The following is a 17,904-nucleotide window of genomic DNA, read 5'->3' on the forward strand; positions in this document are numbered from 1 at the left end:
GCGACCCTTATTTGTGAAGCACATTGAATGCACACAGCACAGGGCCATGGTTCTCCACTACTGCATCTAGATGCTCTGCCCAGCTTAGTGTTAGGTGTGCCTACTCTCTGTTGTACCCTTAACTTCAGGCCAGAACAGGATAATGCGACCTTATTTGAATGATGAGACAGAGACCACAAATTGGGACATGCCCATCAAAACGGGGACATTTTCATAAAATGACTCTGCAATTAGCAAAGGAAGGTCCTCACTAGATTCAACTCCACCCATAAACAAGCGCCAATGTCTGCTACTCCACAAGTTATGCCATCTTGCATGGCAGACACATGCATGTTGGTGGAAATCTAGGTACTTAACACCGATTGTACCGAATGGCCCAACGGTAGAGGGATTTGGAATGCTCCTGTACTATACTGCAATAAATGACCTCCGCTTAAATCTCAGTACTCAGTACAATGATTCCTATACCCACCTTGAAAATAGTATGTGTGGGTTCAACGTTCATAATATGTATTTGGCCATTCATGATGCTTATCACTTGCTTCTACTGTACAGTGCAAATGTTTTAAGAAGTTTGTATCTGCAATGAGAAGGTTTCCAGACAGCAGAATGGGCAGTGAAACACCTGGCCTGATCATATAATGGCACAAAACATGGCTGCTTACTCTCTGCATGTGAGATGTCTACTTCAAATACTAGCTCAACCAAGAAGTTTCATTTAATTGTTTATTAGGTAGGTCTCAAATTATGATCTGTTTGCGGTGCTTAAATAAGCCTCTCCATAGAGTGCTCTAGATCCTCTTCCGTGGTTGCTAGTTAGCAAAATGGCAGAATTCTGGGGCATATTTAAAAACATTGTCTTTGTCCGTCCCCCCAATTTTTCTTTCTGACGTATGCTCTCTTATCCTAAATACAGCTATTTAACCAACTATTTGTAAAATAGAGTCTATACAGTATGGGCGCTGTCAGTTTATGCTTGACGCATCCCATATGCACATTGTGACTCAGCCACTAGATGGTGTCCTAGTGGGTCTGCAGATGAACTTTTTCTAAGTCACGAAGGCACCTGTTTGCAATCACTAATACAAAGTTACTAAGCTCTTAATGTGTGTGAGGATTGAAAATAGTTTGACTGTTGCGTATGTGGCTCATTGAGTTTTAGTGCAAACATAGTGTTAACAAGAAAGACTACTCGTTAATAAATGAATACCAACCTCGCTTATGTACTTTGCAGTAAACTAATTAGATGCAAGCATTGTAACACTGCATGCTTGATCTGAACCATTCCGTTCCCAGTTTTGAGTGCTTTCTCTAATTGCACTGTCATTTTAAGGCCTGACAGCACTGTCTTGGCTAGGCGCCATTCTAGTTTTCATAGCGACAATCTGGATTTAGACTTCTGAAAGCCACGACATGACCCTATCTTTATCCCACGTATTGGAGGCATGAATATATTTTTATTGCAAGGCTTTGTGGTTGTTACCTATTTATGTTTCTGGAGGGATGGTAACTTTAAAGCTCAAATTGGGAGGGGCCTTTCAGCCTTGCTTCATCGTAATCCTGGCATCTAAACAGACTTTGCGGTGTACAACTTCAAGAAAACATACTGCAATACTGTATTTGTCATGCACTGTCTTGCCACTGGCTATTGCTGTACACCTACTTTATAAGGAACTTGAAGTCGGACGACACCAAACAAGATTTGAAAGGATCTGTTATACAATACTCGAGCAACTCTGAAAAGAACAAGCTATTGGCAGCTACTGTGGCTCACCCCTTCAATGACAGAAGGGAATAATTGCCTGATTTAACTCTTCTAGGCACGGGATAAAGTTTTTGCTGTCTTGCATGTTACAGGTCGTCTTCTTACAAAAGCAGCCACAGCTAGAAAAGTAGTTTTGTACAGCACAGCTAAATCTGTAACTCAGGATCTTGTGCGTTGAAGGCACTAAAGAGGTTAATGCAGTCAGGCGACTTGACATGGCACAGCAAGATTTTTTTTTTTTTTTTTTAGGAATTTCGAAGACAACATTTTAAAACATTTTCTTAAAACAGGCAAGACGATTTAGTAATTTTTTCCCGTCGCTTGCTCTCTTTTGCTCTTAAGTGGCTTTAAGAGTTTCTGCGAGAATGAATCAGATTCACTCTGGGCAACTTTGCATTCCGAGTCATCATCCTATTAAACAGCCACGATTCCATCTCCGGCTCATGGGCAGAGAAAGCGGGCAGTTTGCCAGGTAGATGTTTCCATGACTCCCAAACCCCAAAGGTGATGCGTTTTTTTTTCTTCTCTCCAGCTAATTTAATGAAGAGTGGGCTGAGCTCAGGGTGTACAGTAAGCTAGACAATAGCTGCCTTCGCAATTTCACCAGAGTCGCTTATGGGAATGCACTCCTGACTTGGCAGAGGATCATGTGACCTTACGGCTGAGATTTTCTGTGGATGCCAAAGGGGTCTTGGATAGCAACATCTGCGCTGACTTTGCGCCCCCCCCCCCCTCCTATTTTTTTCCATGGCTCCGAAAATGGCGGATCTTAATACTTGACTTTAGCCAGGCTCAGCAAGCGATTCGGCTTTGAAGCACAACTTTGCCTTTATTCTGGCTTCTTGGCAGGCCACCAAGAGGCTGTCCCTTTCACGCCTGATAAATTTTTGCTAGTTATCTTTATACAGGAATAGACAATATAAATATTATTATCACCAATTCATTTTGCGTTTAAGTTTTTTTTTTTTTTTTTTTGAGGATATGCAATTTATCGCCCATCTGATTGAATATTACACTTGCTTCAACAAAAAAAAAACCTGTAATGTGTAATGAGCAGGCATTGGAAACAGACAAACAGGGTGACAGCATTCAATATGAGCTCATTGCTCCACAGTGAAGATTACTGGCAGCATGCCTCTGTGGCCCCCTTGCTCCAGCAGATCCTTGCATTCCCTGTTTATAAAATGCGAGCAGGCTACATGTATTTTCTGGGTTTTTCCACCTCCACTGCAGATTGTTGCGGTAAGAATTGGTGCTGATTTTGTGCAGTGCTTTGTGCCTGGAATTCTGAGAAGAATTTAAATACCAAAAAAATAAATAAACCATCGTTCTTCTTAAGAAGTGACTGGAAAGATAGAAAACTTAAGTTTATATATTTTTATATATATATATATATATATACCAAATGTATATGCAAAAGACGAGTGCTAAAGTTTTGTTTTAATTTGATTCATTTAAATTCCATGGAAGTGGCAATACGTTCTTCAGCAGTGAGATAATCCCTTTAATTGTTGCAGGTATATATTATTTTATTCTCCTATTACTTTCTATTCATATTCATACTGTACCAGGCTGTCGTCACCATTTTTTCTTTAAACTTGCTTCAGCCTATTGTGTTGCTTTAATTGTGGGAAAATGCATATATTATTTTTAAAATACTAAAAGTTACGTTGATATTTTATAGTTATTTTTTCTTTTTTTCTTTTTATATCGGAAAGAGTCGAAAGTATTTCTAAACTAATTATGTTACTTTCACAACAGAACATATGTTTTCAATACCATTGTAAGTCGTGAACCAAGGTGTAATAACTGTTTAAAACGTATCTGAAGACCGTCTAATGAAAAATAAAAAATAATATTAAGTAAAATAACTACAGTATCTAGTCTTTTCATTACATCGGCAGGATGTTTTACAATTGTTAAAAAAAACTATATGTGAAAAAAAAAATTCCTCTTAAAGTGTATATCCAGAACGTAGATTGTGTTCAGGGTTCTAAAATATTACCAAGGCTACATTATATATAATCGTCTTGCCTGGTTAGTTAAGGAATACAGGTTATTATTTTTTACTTTAGATTAAATTGCATTTCACTTGCTTGATTAATCTCAGCAATTATTATTTTATTAGACTATGTTTTTAGGTGAGTGAAAATTCTGATGGGTTGAGTTATTACTTTTACATATATGTATATATATATATATATATATTCCTTTGACTCAAAATAATGTAATGTCCACATATAAATTAATTACGAACCCTTGAAATATTGCTGTTTTTATTACAGTTTTGCAACTATCACACAGGAATGCATACTTTTTTTTAGACCTCTATAAAACATTTTTATAATACTATAAAATAAAATGAGAAATAAATAAATCGGGGAGTAAGAGGGAGGCAGTGAGTGATACGATTTGTCCTAACTATGGCACTTGTATACTCATACAATAGGACTGCCTCCCTTTTACTGCACATGTCACACTTGTTAGAAATGTTTTATTGTGCTGATATTTGTTTAAGTATTATATTTTGTACGCTTACCTAGAAAGCATCTCCCAGCCACATTATCTGGAAATGCTTTCCGTACAGCTGAAAACATGCTTTTTTAATGCAAAAGAGAACTTACAATCAGTCAATAGTCACACTGTTTTTGAAAACAGTGTTAAGTTTTAACTTTTCTCTGAAATCTATTAAATAACAGACCGTTTTCTGGACCTGATATATATATATATATATATATATATATATATATATATATATATATATAGGGTACATAGTATATGATGTCTATTTGTTGTTCTTTTTATCATCATAATGCTGTATTAGATTAAAAGTGTGCACATTTAACGTGACAAAAATTCATATTTGTATTGTCCTAAAGATGTTCTTTTTAAAAAAAAATGTTTTTTATCATGGTGTGGAACTTTTATGCTAAATGTTTCTCATCATTTTAGCAAGGAAACAAAAATGAAGTTGATCAAATGAATGGATGAAGGCAACAAGTTTGCAGAACACCAACAAAAAGGTAACCAGCCAGCCATTTCTTCGTAAATTCTGAAAATGGCCTTGTGTCTGCCGCGATTTTCATTTCTGAATTAGCAACATCAATATCTTAGAATATGTTTCTTTTTTTTTAAACCAGCAATTTCTAAGTCTCATACTGCCAACACACTTCATAATAGTTGACAAGTGTATAAATATGTATGTGTGTTTGCTTTTATTTTGTGATAGTTAAATCTTGGAATACAGAGTAAATTTCTGTCGTTGTGCAGACTTCTGTCAGTTTTAAGCATCTGTTATAGAATACATTCTCATAACATTTCTATATACTGTATTACTATTTTGTAATGCATCTCAAGAGAACTAATATGTTTCAGAGCTGAAAATTGTTCACAAAAGACAAGTGCTTGTGTGCTATGGAACATGTGCTGAATACATAGCTGTAGACTATCTGTATGGCTTGTAGGAACTATGGTGCAGATTTATTAAACCTGGTAAAGTGATAAAGTGGAAGGTGAAAACGCACCAGCCAATCAGCTCCTAACTTCCATGTTACAGGCTGGGTTTGAAAAATGACAGTTAGGAGCTGATTGGCTGGTGCGTTATCACCTTCCACTTTATCACTTCATCAGGCTTAATAAATCTCCCCCTATGTCCCATAATGCATTGTTAAGGGTGTGTGAGGTTATACAGTATCATTATTGCTGATGGCAATCACTCTATATCTTTTGCTGTGGCTTGAGGATGGGCAGTTGTTCAATAAAATGGATATGTAGCATTTTTTAACCTGAGCTGTGATACTGAAAAGTCATGAACTATTATTTATATAAAAAAAAAATGTACCTTATAACACAGTGGGTAAAATATATATGTTCCAGATGCCAATTATTGACTTAAAATGTTATATTACTTAATTGCACCTTATTACTTGTCCAGTACTATATACTGTATGTTTCTGCTCTGATGTTTTGGAGATTCATAGTTATGGCTACAATCTACTATTATTATTCATACATAATAATAATAATAATAATAATAATAATAATAATAATAATAATATAAAGAATATTCACTTTGGCATGAAACTTTTATTATGATGTGGATAACTTTCATTCAAAGTATGAATAAATTGCTGTCACTTTTATATATATATATATATATATATATATATATATATATATATATATCCAACAATTGAGTCGGCACTCACATAACTGACCAGCCTGTTACGTTGCTCGGGTGCCATCCATGGAGCTGCAAACTCCAATATGCACACAAATGAAAGGGCGCCACTCACGAGTCCTTTTAAGAAGAATAATTCAGACGGACAGCGCCTTGAGACGCTGTCTGTCTGAATTATTCTTCTTAAAAGGACTCGTGAGTGCCGCCCTTTCATTTGTATATATATATATATATATATATACACACGTGTGTGTTTGTTTTGTCATTATCAGCAAAAATCATCTTATGTAGTAGTTTTCTTGCCTAATAACATCAACCCGTAGATCCGATCTTGTGGTGAATTGTTCTGCTCAAGCTCGTTTCTGTGGGTCTGTGTGATTGAGGTTCTGAGTCCACACACTTCTTAATCTGAAGACATTTGAGCCAAAAGTTTACAGAACTTGCCAAAATGTAATTTAACTTTTTTTTTTAACCATATACCTTTGTATTTTCTATAGCAGCTATCTATCTATCTATCTATCTATCTATCTATCTATCTATCTATCTATCTATCTATCTATCTATCTATCTATATGTCAGTCTATCTACCTGTCTGTCAATCTCTCTGTCTGTCTATCTTCGTATCTTCTGTTTATCTATCTTGTTAACTATTTGTTTATATGCCTGTTATCGGTGTCTAGTATATAAGTATTTTACTGGGTTATATTTTATAAAGTTATTTATTGTAATACTTAAATATCACATTTACAAAGTATACCAGTGGTATATACAGAATATATTGTAGCTGCTTATGCTGATTTTAAGTTATAGGTGCTTACATTTCTGAGGTACTTACATGTCTTATTTTTATTTCTTGTTTAGGTGTTTTTTTTTATCATTAAACTTCTTCTTTTTTATATTTTTTATGAAACAATGCTACCACCTGTAATACACGTTTTCCCCTTTGCAGCTAAGTACAGTACTTAACTTTTTAGTCTGTTAGCTTTAAACATGTTTCATATTTAAAAATAGTTGGGTTCATTGTTACATTTTCAGTTGTTTTTTGTATGATGAATAAATGTAGAAACAGTTATACAGTCAATGCATGTGATATTTGTTGGTTTAACACCACTTCAGTGATTTGAAAAGAGGGCAGCTTCACAACTGCGTAAGGCTCTGAAGAAATGAAGACACGGACTGCATTGGAAACTGTGTGCATCCAGGTTGAGGTAGTAGGTTGTATGGTTTAGAATGACACCATGGGAGTTAACTGTACAACCTTCTAGCTTTCCTTGGAGCTCACTTGAACCATCAAGGAATCGCCATCATCTAAGACAAAACCACTGTGTTCAGTTGTGTGCTAAACCTTTACCTTGTATATTGCAAAAGTTGCAATATTGCAAGTATTTTATGTTATACATAAATATTTGTACTAGTTCATTAAATAACCAGTTAAGTACCTTTTAAGTATGCATCATTTTTCTCCAACATTCTCCTACAAATAATGTATCTCCTTTTCAAAATCCAAAATCACTCTGAAAGGCACACAGTTATGGCTGCCAGAGACTACACAGGGTCTCAGACTATGAGCATATCATGTGATCACATATGGAGAGAAGGAGGGGAATACTTCACAGTGAAAACAGTTTGGGGCTTACCAAAGTCTCCCTGCTCACTACATCACTTGACACGTTACTGTGGTTGCCATGGTTTCATATAATAGTGTGGAAATATTAACAATTATCAGTCATTAATAGCAGTTTGAAGAAACAAAACAAGGAGAAAGGGCCTGTATGTAGATTCTTTCCATAGCTTGCCAGAGTGATTCATGTTAAAATCACAACTATATTTTTAATGTGATTGCTGTTTGAACAAACTATTGTACTGCATAATTTATCTTACAGATGTCTGCTAATTGGCTGTCACAGACTACAAATTGTCAATCTTCTAAACATTCTAGACTGGGAGATGTTTTATAACTAGGAAATATCCAGACAATAAAACAAGTATCAATTTTAAAAACAGAGAGGAAAGTTATTATTTCAAGAATAAGTAAAATCCTTCAACAAATGTAAATTCCTCAGTGAATCTCTGTAATTAAGTAGTGTTAAACAATTACCATACATTAACAGCAGTGAGGGATGGTGAGAATTTTTCCTCTCATCTGTATTTTAATAATGTTCAAGAGTGGATTGCTTTCCACTGAAAGATCCATTCGTGAGCAATAGGATACACTGTAAACTGGGAGACGGGGTGGAGGAAAGGTAGATGGAAATGTTGCCAGATGTAGAGTATTTGGGAATCAACAATGGTTATTTCACTTAATCTTGCTAGTTTTAAATACAGATACACGTACACTGAACAGAAGGGTAAATGTATGAAGTAGTGAAGAGAGTGGAGAAGTGAGCCAGTGGAGAAGTTGCCCATGGCAACCAATCACCTACTACATATAATTTTATAGAATGCACTTGAAAGACATTACCTCAAAGCTGATTGGTTGCCATGGGCAACTTCTTCACTGGCTTACGTCTGCACTCTTTTCACTGTTTCATACATCTACCTCAGAGTTTCTTAAGCTCAAGAAAAGTGTTTTTAACAATTTATTATTATTTTTAAAGTGTTTTTTAATTCTCATGTACTAATAGAAGGCAGCAAAACATGTATTCTAAAATATGCCCACAAGCTAATATAAATATAGCAACGAAGGCAACACTACAAGTTTCAGAGGTGAATCCACAATCAGCCAATCAGCAGTAGCTAGCTATTGTTGGCGAACAGTGTGTGCACCCACAAGTGATACAGCTACTGACAAGCCCACCTTTGTGTCTGTACGGATCTCTCTTAGTTCACAATTACACAAAAACTCGGGCTAGGAAGGGTCAGTCTATGGTCCCGTTTCGATCTTTTGGATCGGTATTTAATTCAGAGAATAATTGTGAAAATTATATCAGTCTTCTCAAGGATCAATATTATTTTCCCTCATTCATGTTGGTGAGTTAGGAAAAGGTCATGTATGCGCAGTTTTTGAAAGAATGAAAAGGTCACGCATACTCAGTGGAGGAAGAAATGCTAGGGAACAAATTAGAACATCGCTTCCATCATCATGATTTTTTAATTGATCCTATTGATACTGCACATCATGCCTCCAGGCTCAGACTGTACCTTCCTGGTTTTATCTCTCCAAGCATAAAGGAGGTGCAGTCTGCATACCAACATAGATATATGTTTTGTTGTGGATATGAACAACACAAGTTTTCCAAGAAGCACCTATTTGTGTTGATATTTCCTTTGGTTACCTTTCATTCTATATGATTTTTTTTTTCCGACAAGATTTGATGGAGATTTTCAAATAAATATCTAAACTAACATATAGAGCACCAATGTTTGAGTACTGTGCTTATGCACTTGACTTTTGTTAGGGCTATACTTCTGGGCCTAATTTTAATAGCCTGCTATTTACAACAAGTGCCTAGATTTTGTTGAGTTAGCTACGAGATTTGGAGCAGCATTTTTTAAAGGTAAAATATCAAGGCTAAATTGGCAAAAACCTGGCAAATTGCAGGCTATTACATTTGGACCTTAGTCTGGATAAGACTTGGGGGCAGAGTGATATGTTTTGGGTTTACTATAAAAATGTTCTAACTTGTCAATCTTTTTGCTTTCTTACTGGTTTAAACTCTGTGTAACCTTCACATTGTAGATTGTAGTCTTTTGTGGCATTATTATGTTATGAAATGCAGATGTGTTTACATCTGTATATTTAGAACTAAAGAAATAGTATATACTGCATTTTTATACTGTATGGGCTCTTGAATTGCTTAAGAACTTTCTTTAACTTTAATTCTTTAACTTTTTTTGGGGGGGCTGAGAAATCCCCCCCCCCCCCCAAAAAAAAAAAAAAAATTTGATTGGTTCAAGTGAATCCAGTTCAACACTTTTTATTTTTTATTTTAGCTAATATGGTCATTTGCAGAATTTATACAAACAGAAAATTAAAATAACTTTCAAAATTTAGTCACTAATTTCAAGACATTTATTTATATCGAAATGATTTCTGATTATGATTTTAGAAAAGTTTACACCAAGAGGTGGAGCACTCTGTTCTCCTGCATAAGCTAACTACTGAAATGATGTCTCTTTAACACCGAAGAAAAGGAATCGGTATATATATTTTTTTTTTGTAGTAGAATTTTGGGCACGGTAAAATACAAATAGAATTATGTTAATTGTTATTTGTTCCACTAACATTGTACCAAGCTTTAATTAATTAATTTGCAGCAGTACAATAATTTATTGATTTGATTACATTTTCTTTCTACCTGCACCTTAAAATCTGCTTTCACAAGGTTTTGTCTCAGACTGCCTAATTTTAAGCTTAGACCAATTAAAAAGCCTGGTAAAGTTTGATCACTGGATTTTTTCTGCAAACTTTTACATTTATACATTTAACACAATAAGGAATATTTTTTTTGAAATTTAGATAAGATGAAAGGAATTTTGCACCAATAAAAAAAGAATAAAATTTGTACAGTTGTAAACTCCGGTTGTATGCCGATTGATGTCATAAGTGTCAGAAACAAAAATGTAACTTTGGCTAAATGTCTCCAAATTCTCAAGTTAAACTGAGAAATAAAAAAAAGTTAAACAGCAAAATAAAAAAAATAAACATAATGAAATAGCATGTGAAGGGAAATAAACATTTCCAACAATAAGTTATTCAAGTCTTCACTAATAAGACTGTGCAACCAAAATACTTTATAAATGATGTTAGTTAAAATCTATTCTCAAAATTGTGGAATAGTTGGAAGGGCTTTAGATACTGTTGACACTACATTATATTCCACTTGCTTGTGTTTCAAATGTAAAATATCCTTTGCTTACTTCAGAACACTGTTTACTCTGTGGTATCAGTCCTCGTCTTATGTTTATTTTGCCGTATTACTTTGTTTATGCCAGTGTAGGGTTTATTCTGTGCTATCAAAAATATTCTGTGATATTAATCCACTTATATGTACAGTAGTAGCAAAGGGTCTATTGGATGGTATAGCCCACTTATACTAGCATAGGGTTTATTCTGCGGTATAACTCATCTGTTTATGCCAACATAGAGTTTATTCTATGGTATGAATCTGTTGCTTATACCTGCATAGAGGTTCAGCATGATCTGTCGACATACAGAATGTCAATATCAGAATGATGACCAGAGAATGCTGACACGGTAGTAATATTATTTCCAGCATTTTTACTGTGCTTGTATTATAACTTTAAATGTAATCATTTATCATCATGTTTAAAGTTATAATGCTGAAAATGTTAAAATGCTTGAAATAAGCCCGGACCTGCACATACATTATCAGGTACGGTAGCCTCTGCATCACCAGTTTTCCTACATACCTCTAGGGCAGTGTTTTTCAACCACTGTGCCGTGTCACACTAGTGTGCCCTGAGCAATCTCCAGGTGTGCCGCCATAGAAGCAGTGCCAGGCCCGTCAGTGTTTTGCTGCTACTGAGGCCCTGGTACGATCAATACTGGTGGCTTTACTGGTTGCAGAGAGAGTTCTAATTTTGGGACCGGGCAGTGTTGGGCTCTTCTGGCTTTCTCAGATATGGCTCAGGCATTCCCTATGGAGAAGCTGCTACATGACATCCTAGGACACGCAACTGCACCATGCAGCACCATTATATTTGGGTTAAAAAAAATTGCGTGCCTTGGCAATATTTAAATCTTGTTCAGTGTGCTACGAGTTGTAAAAGGTTGAAAATCTCTGCTCTATGGAGTGTGAGGTATAATGTGCAATGTATATAGAGGTGATTTGATGTTCTGAAATGATGCATCACACTCATCACCCTGAATTGAATAAGCCAGTTCTTCCCAAACTTTCTTGAATCACGGCGCCCTAGAGTATCAGCATGTTTTCACGATGCCCCTAGGATAAAAGTTTATTATTGCTATATTTGGGTAAAAAAATATTAAATATGTAAATTGTACCTACCTGTCATCAGGGGCAAACACAGGATTTCTAGAGGAAGGTTTCCAAATGCAATCCACAATCTGCCACTCTGCGGGACATTGGAGCGAGTGCGGGAGTCTGAGGGAGTCTTGGTATTTTTATACACTGGATATGAAATACATTATTAATAATTAACACTATAGATGGTCTATAGTATAGGCTGTATCAAACCTATTCAACTAATATAAATGACATAAGTGGTCAGAAAAGGTTAAACAGCCCATAATAAATAAATAAATACAGTAAGTAACACAATTGAACCGATTAGGAGACAGAACTGCACTTTCTAAGTACACATTCTCCCACCTCATGCTAAGACATCTGTCTCTTCTTCTTTACTTCTACTTTCCGTTCCAGTGCACTTATTGAGCACTCAGATCCACACACACACAGCGAACTTTGTAGAAGAAGCTGCTATACTGGATATGTGCAGCAGCTTCACTCTGTCCCTTATACGGCATGTTGCAGCAACTCAAGTAATTGTATTATATACTATTGGTATTGTGGTCAAAGTTTGAGCTGCTGTCCAAGAGTAGGGGGTTTCTGGGCAACTGGAAACCCCCCTTGCGTTTGCCTATGCTTAGGGTCAGTTATATGGTGTTGTACAGTTGTGTTTCTGTATGTTCACATTTTATGACTGTCAACTACTAGCACTGGTTTTGCCTATCACTTTGACCATAAATAATTTGGTCCTGGACTACCAACCCGAGGCACCCCTGCAAGAGCCTCGCACCACCCCAAGTTGCCTAGGCACACCGTTTGAGAATCACTAGAATATGCCAAACATAGTCTACAGTTATTTACTTTTTACTATTCATTTAAAATATAAAATCTTCTCACTGACTATCCATTAAGTAATTCCCTTTCTGTGACTATCCATTAAGTAATTTTATATTTCAGTGTAATTATATTTCTTTGGAAACAGATAAAGTCCAATCATTCTCTCCCAACTTTCACCTGTGGTATAACTTTTTCAAGTAACAATTCTCTTTCGAGTTATTGAGCTTTATTACTTGTTGTTCGTATTTTAAACGGTATCTTGTAGCTGTTATATATTTTATCCTCCATCATAAAATATTTGTCCGAAGTTATTATGAGTGAAATGACAAAGGTATTTGCGGTAAATGCATTCTTTGAATGTAAAGTATTTGAATGTGTCCAATGGCTGATTTAAGTATAGAACATTCTGCCAAGTTACTTAAAACTATAGTTTTAATTTAAATTGCAGACAATTATACAATCAATGTGGGCACATGACCTTCTGCTACATAAATGGTGATGTGCTGGTTGCTTAGCCGTGAAAATTAGCTCTACCACAGCTTCTTTAGTAATTTTGGAGATGAGTAATTGAACTGACCATTGCCTAGTCATGAAATTCTTATTTAAAAAGTTAAAACTAACTTTAAGGTTTAGGATCATTTATCAATTTTTTTTTTGCTCGTTAACGAACCATTTCTGAGCTCAGTGCAGTCTTCGTATGCTGGGATTTTCAATGCATTGACGTAGAGGCAGAAGGGTATACAAGCACTTTATAGTACCGTCTCTTTAGATGAGAGGATGTATCAAACCTTCCAGAGAGATAAATTGGGTCAGTTGCTCTTAGCAATCAACTGTTATTTTATAGACTGTACTAGATCTAAAAGATAGCTAATGTCTGTTTGCTGTGGGCTCCACACTTCTAAACTTTAGCTCTTATGAAAGTTTAATACATCTCCCCTAAAGTGTTAATCATAAGAGTCCAACTGCTATGGATTGCCTCAACAGTGGGAAAGTCGGGACACGGCCGAAAGGGAGTGTTGCTGGTTCCCACTAAACGAACATGTCCATGTGATAGTGGGTGTGACCACTCTCTCGGGTGTTTATGCAGATTTTCCAATAAGAAAGTCGCCCCCATACCTCTTTTCCCTCACCTAGTAGGGGTCCTTTCAGTCCCAACTATATCTGAATTGGGGCAGAGTTGGGTCATCCCCTCAAATTGGACAATTGGTATGTATACTATGGGTGTAAGCTGTATTGGAGGAGATACTGTATTCTCCTGTATGCAACAGTTTCTGAGATGCTGCATGGACCGCTGTCTCAGCTGAAGCGCTATTCTGGCATAGGTGAGAAGCATCCCTCTGCACTTTTTCCTGCCATGATTGTAGTGATTTCTGAATAGTATTTCAGACCCCCCAGTGTGTCCCCATTGTCACCCTTCTGAAGGAGTCCTGTAAGGGAGTATTCAGTTTGGATGCAAACATTTCTCAGGGCACTTTTTTTTATAGCTCTCCACATATAATTTTATAATGTACACCACTTCTCAATTACTGCTTTACTTTATAAGCACAATCATAAATTATATATCTCTGTCCAATCAGAGGCTTATTATTAACACATAATAATACTCACTATCTCTCCGAGGGCATCACTGGAAATATGGGCCTGCATGCAGCAGGTATGGGGTGTGTGTGTGTGTGTGTGTGTGTGTGTGTGTGTGTGTGTGTGTGTGTGTGTGTGTGAGAGGAGGAGGAGGGGGGTACTGCATATTACAGTGGAGAGTCTGACTGTAGGTAGAGGGTGTGCCGCACAGTCTCCTCATGACCCATGACCCCATGCGCACTGCACACACTGTATCTTATAGATAGGCCAGTAAGCCCGATAATATATTACCCAATTCCATTGCAAAAAAAAAAGTTCTGGCACACATTATTCCCCTCCATCATTGGGAGACATTCTGCCAAAAATTTGGATTAATGGATGACTTCCTTCTAATCAGAGATATTTGATCAGTTATAATTTTACACAAATACTCATCTTACAATACTTACAAACCACCTTGACACAGACATCTTTGCTCAAGGATTTTATGCATTAGTCTACAGCAAATTTGTATTCAACTAGCGAGTAGTTTACCCTCTATCATCTGGCACCAATAAACCTGGTAGACATTTAAAGCTTAAAAGACTGAGCAACTGGAATATTAGGGTGACTGCTGCCATTCTCCTACCTTTGGAACCAAAGACTTAGAAGAACAATATAAGGGCTTGATGTGCATTGGGGTATCTGGACATCTTAAACTGGAGAACGCTCAATGAGGTTTCTAATCATGAGTATTATTTATTCACCCATACGTATGCTCTTCCTAAATATCATAAGATCTGGGATAGGTGGAGGTGGTACCAGTCTTGGCTTGGTACACAAAGAGATCCCCCTCCCTCAGATAGCTGAGCCTCCTCCATTCAGCCTCCACCGGTGGCCATGACCAACATGCTATGCCACCCCAGATATTAATGTGTGCATTAAGTCTATTGTCCTCTGTATGGGCCATGTTTCTCTATGCGGGTACAGTTTTTTTCTGGACCCTTCTTCAAGAAGATTTATATGTTTGTGTTGTTCTTACAGCTTTTACCTTATTGCCTCTTCTTATTTTTTTTGTTTTAGTTGTGCTTGAAAACCAATATAATTATCTGATTTAAAAAAAAAATCTAAAAAAAAAAGTGCCCCGCATCATCATATATTTACAGTATCCTGACCAGGGCCAGATTAAGGCAAGTGGGGACACAGGGCAACGGAGGTTGTGGGGGTCCCCACTATTGCTGGCAATGCTGCCCTGTCTTCGTGCAAGACACACACAACACACAACACAAACACAACACACACATACTTAGACGTCCGCAGCAGGCAGCAGCAGGGATATTATGGAGCGGGAGAACACAGACACTGTCTTCCGTGAATTCCTTTCATTATCCCGCAAGACTACCTGTGCATGGTGGTGCTTCTCGGCGGCCGCTGTAATGAACAGCTGAGCCACCAGAGGAAGACTTCTCCAACTGAAAAATGCACTGTGTAGGGGCCCCTAGTGTGTGGGGTCCCCGGCACGGTCGCTCCTCCCTTAACTCGGCCCTGATCCTGACACTGCCCTCTTTGCACAGAGCCTGCGTGAGAAGCACTGCTGTGCATGGAGACATCTATGCTGACCAGGTTGAATAGCCGACCAGACTACTAGTTCTAGTATTAGGAGTAATATTAGGGGGTGTAGTATGGTATGCTGGCGGCCAGCATACCGGAGCCAGAATCCCAACCGCTGGTATACCGACGGCTCTATCTATTCTCCCTCCAGGGGGGTCGTGGACCCCCAAGAGGGAGAAAAGGTGTCGGTATGCCGGGTGTCGGGATTCCGGCGCCGGTATACTGTGCGTCGGGATCCCGACAGTCGGCAAACTGAAGACCACCCGTATTAGGAGTGGGTTGCAGAGAGCATGGCTGTAATTACATAACTGAAGGGTACCTTGCCTATTTCCCAAAGTGCTAACACTACCTTTAAAAACAAATAAAATCCAGGCAATCAACCTTCTAGCCATGGTAGCCCTCTGCTGTAGCTGTCTGTTATAATAAGATTTCCTTCTTAAATAAGGGGAGTTAAACATTAACTTTTTAGCAGCTGAAAGACCTTGTAAAACATTTGCATGCTTAATGGAAGGTAAAAGATGAAGTAAAAACTATCCATTTACTTACTAATATAGTATATATGCTAACGTTACAACACTGCTTACATCTTTCTGTTAGACTCATGTTAGTAATTCATTTTGGCATCTCCAGCACAAGGGTCATTTGTATTAATCATTGTTATTTTAGCATAAAATATAAAAAAATGTAGTTTTCAGCCCTAGATGTGATTAATACGGTGCAGCTGCGGTCTGTGTCAGGAGTGACTGATTTTTGGCTGAATTTTACAAGATTTCTAATAATATTTTTACACATTGTAGGAAGCATAAACAATTTCTAATGGACCTTTCACCATAATATAAGGTTATCAGCCAGCGCATACTGTGTTACTGAGCAGTTTCTTAGTTCAGTCTTTATTTAAACAAACGAAAAAAAATAATCCTCTCACGGCAAATGGACGGAGCCATCTCAGGTGTTTTGCATTGGATAATTAGTATATACTGTAATTATGCATCGTTAGTCATTCCCAGTTGTCAGTAAGTGAAGGAGATTTCATTATGCTTTATAAAGTGAATGCCTATTACATTACTAATAATAATAGTAATAATCATCATTTTATTTATATAGAGCTTTTCTCAGTCACTTTACATACGTCAAAAACATGATACATTGGGCCTAATTCAGACCTGATCACAGCAGCAAAATCTTTCTCTAATGGGCGAAACCATGTGCACAGCAGGTGGGGCAGATGTAACATGTGCAGAGAGTTAGATTTGGGTGGGTTATTTTGTTTCTGTGCAGGGTATATACTGGCTGCTTTATTTTTACACTGCAATTTAGATTTCTGTTTGAACACACCCCACCCAAATCTAACTCTCTCTGCACATGTTACATCTGCCCCACCTGCAGTGCACATGGTTTTGCCCATTACAGAAAATTTTTGCTGTTGCGATCAGGTCTGAATTAGGCCCTTTGTACAAAGGCAGTGGAATTACAGGAAGTTGAAAAACATACAGTAATACATTTTACAGAAAATAAGAATTTACTTACCGATAATTCTATTTCTCATAGTCCGTAGTGGATGCTGGGGACTCCGAAAGGACCATGGGGAATAGCGGCTCCGCAGGAGACTGGGCACAAAAGTAAAAAGCTTTAGGACTACCTGGTGTGCACTGGCTCCTCCCCCTATGACCCTCCTCCAAGCCTCAGTTAGGATACTGTGCCCGGACGAGCGTACACAATAAGGAAGGATTTTGAATCCCGGGTAAGACTCTTACCAGCCACACCAATCACACCGTACAACTTGTGATCTGAACCCAGTTAACAGCATGATAACAGAAGGAGCCTCTGAAAAGATGGCTCACAACAACAATAACCCGATTTTTGTAACAATAACTATGTACAAGTAATGCAGACAATCCGCACTTGGGATGGGCGCCCAGCATCCACTACGGACTATGAGAAATAGAATTATCGGTAAGTAAATTCTTATTTTCTCTAACGTCCTAGTGGATGCTGGGGACTCCGAAAGGACCATGGGGATT

General features: G+C 37.3%; 1 long non-coding RNA gene across 1 annotated transcript in view; it reads left to right on the forward strand.

Moving 5' to 3' along the window:
* LOC135050156 (uncharacterized) overlaps positions 1-17,904 on the forward strand; it is an 876,439-nt gene that overhangs the window by 695,746 nt on the left and 162,789 nt on the right. The window contains exon 9 of the long non-coding RNA XR_010241558.1: positions 4,718-4,788. This is a non-coding gene — a long non-coding RNA (uncharacterized LOC135050156). The remainder of the gene's footprint in view (positions 1-4,717; positions 4,789-17,904) is intronic.

Source organism: Pseudophryne corroboree, chromosome 2, assembly GCF_028390025.1.
Source record: "Pseudophryne corroboree isolate aPseCor3 chromosome 2, aPseCor3.hap2, whole genome shotgun sequence".
NCBI lineage: Eukaryota > Metazoa > Chordata > Amphibia > Anura > Myobatrachidae > Pseudophryne > Pseudophryne corroboree.